The sequence below is a fragment of the Manis pentadactyla genome, chromosome 10 (assembly GCF_030020395.1).
Source record: "Manis pentadactyla isolate mManPen7 chromosome 10, mManPen7.hap1, whole genome shotgun sequence".
Lineage (NCBI taxonomy): Eukaryota > Metazoa > Chordata > Mammalia > Pholidota > Manidae > Manis > Manis pentadactyla.
Window position 1 is genome coordinate 21,682,939 of NC_080028.1, and position 3,648 is coordinate 21,686,586.

Genomic DNA, 3,648 nt, shown 5'->3' on the forward strand with positions numbered 1-3,648 from the left:
AATATCAGGCTTATCATAGCTGGTGGTCTATAAAGACGTTGAAATGGATGATCTCATCTCAACTGAACTATCAGAAGAGGAAAGAACACTAAGTGAAAATGTCCAGCTATACTGCTGTAATAGGTTGAATCATATGAAATTAGCCTTTGATATTTTCAAAACAATGAACAGAAAAACTCTGGGACTTTTATGGAGCATAACTAATAAAGACACAAAAACGTTGAATTCTTATAGTCTTGTTATTCATTTTTTTGTACACTATTTGACACACTGCCTGTAAGGCACTATTAAGTACTGAGTCCTGGAACTTACAAAGAATAAGTAAGATTTGCTCTTGGCTATTAAAAAGATTAATTGATAAAGAGACTTGAGTCCACTTGCATGAATTGGTGAAAATATAAAAGTTGCATTAGTGTATCATTTGAGTCCACCGGCTTTTGCCACGTTCATTCGACAGTTTGTTTCCACCTTTATTATAAAGCTTTTAGTAAAGCGGGGAATCTGGATTCACTCTCGGTTTGGAATCTTGGCTGACCCTAGGCAAGTCACTATTCCTTTGTGTGCCACAGTTTCATCTGTAAAATTGGATAGTAATTACACGTTCTAAGATTTATAGTGCCTGGCAAATGGGCTAAAATATGTAAACTATTATAATAGTCAAAGTTAGAAATTGTAGTCGACTTCACTCATTTTCAAAAGGCAAACGGATTTAAACCGGTTTTGGAAAAATCAGGTTGTACAGTATATTGTACACTTCCTGTTCAGGACCACCGTGGGCTGATAGGCTCACTAGCGCTCAACGGTTAACAGTTCACATTTCTACACAGTATGCACGTTAAATGGCAGAAAACTCACCTTACAAGGCCAAACAGTACCGAAAATAATCAGCCCAAAGACTTTATGATATACAATGGGCTTTGTCTTTTTGCAGACTAAGGATTAGTATGATAATATTTTAAAGAGTTAAGATTTGATTCTCAAATTAAAGGCATTTTCAAAGAAAATGGCGGGAATACACGGAGATTTAGAGAAGCCTCTTATTTAAAAAGGTGAAAGCCATGACCCCGACGTGATTCGAACACGCAGCCTTCTGATCTGGAGTCAGACGCGCTACCGTTGCGCCACGAGGTCCTGCTGGGCTGTCGCTCGCGCAGTTTCTTAGGACTCGGGTAACATGGCGTCTCTTCCGGATGCCCCTCAACCCCCGGCCTTTTGTTTTCATTTTGTCCTCGCCCCCCCACTCAGTACAGGTTGGAGCTGGAGACTCATCCCTCTCGGCCTGATTTTTCTGACAGCTAGTCCTCTACCTAAGTCAGGACGGAACCAGCGAAGGCGGGAGAGAGGTTTCTCGCTTAGTCGGGCCCCGGGACCAGCGGAAATTGATCCTTCCTCTTCAGTCTGCGATTTCCGTTCTTTCCCGCCCGGCTGGGAGCAGAGACTCCGCCCTCTCCCTTTCCTCCCCCAACGAGCTCTGCGCGCCGAGGTCGTGACCTCCAATTGGAATTTGGCGGGGCGCCAGTGCGCGTGCGCAGGCCTTTGCCAGATAGCGGCTGGAAGCAGTCCTGCAGAGCTCGCTGAACGCATGCCTCCCCCCCACCTTCCCTCCTCCGCCTTCTGTCAACAATATAAAGCGTTTACTCTCAGGGTAGGCTCTTATTTCACAGTGACCATTAGGCTTAAAAGTTGCCATTTTGAAAAGATGCACTTAACATAAGATATCAGCGTATTGTATTTCGTCAGTAGAGCCACGGAATTGAATTACATGAAAATAGTATAGTGGTGGATTAGTAAAAGACTACGACCTCCCCGTCGGGGAATTGAACCCCGGTCTCCCGCGTGACAGGCGGGGATACTAACCACTATACTAACGAGGAGCTGTTGAATAAGGCTTTTCCAAATATTTATTCAAGGAGTGAAATATTCCCTTTGCCATTATCTCCTTACTGCCTGTCAACCGGAAGTGTGAAAAAACTCGGAGACTTGGGCCGCAGCTTCTCTCGTCTTCTCTCATCACCCAGAGCTTTTTTTTGGTCGAAGACAAAGTAAATGACTTTGAGTAAATGAAACTAAATGTACTTCGAGTTTTAGAGACGGTGAATTGTTGAAAATAGTTTCCCAGGGCTCCTTACACTTTCCAGATGATTTAGATTGCTGGCAGGACGTTTTCGTTTGTTTTAATAGTGACCAAGAGTATGTGAGTTGAAGCAGAGCTTTACCTTCACAAATGTGTATTTTCATTCTGAAGTCGAAGTTCCAGGATATATGGTTGCCAGAGGTCACCAGAAGTCAGGGTTGTCCCACGGTCCCGTGTGTCTCCGAGCAATTTGTAAGCTTTCGTGACACACAAGGGCTCAAGCGTTTGATCAGCTGCGGCCAAATGAAATTTTATTACCTGATTTTTTTCCTGTTTTGATCTCTCCTGAGGCGTCTACAATTTACTTTAAAATTACAAATAAACACCTAAGTGACTAAATAATGATACATTAATTAAAAACAAAGACGTGCCAGTGATTAAACAGGGTTAAGAAAGTGCACTAATATAGAATAATTTGTATCACTCTGAGCCTTTCCAAAAACAGTATCAAGCCTGTTTCCAAAAGGACCAGGAGGGCCTCGAGTACGAACTTTTGACATTATCTCAAAATAAGCAAATTCCTAGCCACAAACTGACATGATTGACAGTTTACATTATAGAACTTTAACTTATGTGTCTTAAGGAACCTATTCCTTGTGTACAATGAATATATTGTCATAGGTCATAGGTTACATGGTATTTTCCATCTGATGAAAGGGATTATTTGTTTAATGCAATTTCTGAAGCCAAAAAAATATGAAGGCATCTTTTTTTCATTCTTAAATACACCAAAAGCCTCAATAAAACTCAGTGTCCTGGGGCCTCCTTCTACTTCTGATCTTCCAGTAACTGTTAGGAGGTCCAAAGGGTCCTTGTAATAATTACGATGATGTCATTTTCCTGGTAAGATTGAAGGCACCTGCCCTCTCAGTTGGCAAAGCTGCCCAGCAGTGGAAATCCAGGTCTCCTGAACGGCCTGTTTCCCCTGTTTCCACATTGTGGGAGAAGAGGTTTAATACTATCCCTTCAGAAGAGACACCGTACTCTCCACATAAGCCGTGGTAAAGCTACACCAGTGTCCAAATGTGTGTGGTTACTGCTCTTTTTTTTTTTTTCCTCCCTAGGGAAACAAAGAAGCAGCCTGAGTCAGCAGAGATCTCAGCACCTGTTGTTCATCTTCCTAAAATGGAAAGGAAAAGAGAGGGTATTACCCTGAACATGGTAGGGAAGCTCAGAGATTCCTCACAGTCAGCATTGGGAGAAAGGAAAGGTTAAAACCTGACTGACAGTACAGGGGACACAGAACTCTCTTTGGGGATAAATAGCATGATGGCAATTGATGGGTTGTTGAAAGTTTAAATCTTGCCATACCTAAATAACTGTAGCCTATCACAGCTTGCAAAACCATTCACATTCATTTTATCTTCTCAACAGCCCTGTGAGGTCAATATAGCAAGCGTTTTATTTCTGTTTAATAGGTAGATAAAAAGAATCTTGTGTAGAGTCATACAGGTAGGAAGTGGTGAGAGGCCAGGAATCACCCAAGCCTCAACTGCAAATCTTGTACAATATTC

General features: G+C 42.2%; 2 non-coding genes across 2 annotated transcripts; both read right to left on the reverse strand.

Annotated features, from left to right (window-relative positions):
- Positions 1 to 1,059: 1,059 nt before the first annotated feature.
- TRNAW-CCA (transfer RNA tryptophan (anticodon CCA)) lies at positions 1,060 to 1,131 on the reverse strand. Its single transcript has one exon. It is a non-coding gene; the product is annotated as a tRNA-Trp (tRNA).
- Positions 1,132 to 1,802: 671 nt separating this feature from the next.
- On the reverse strand, positions 1,803 to 1,874 carry TRNAD-GUC (transfer RNA aspartic acid (anticodon GUC)). Its single transcript has one exon. It is a non-coding gene; the product is annotated as a tRNA-Asp (tRNA).
- Positions 1,875 to 3,648: the final 1,774 nt, after the last annotated feature.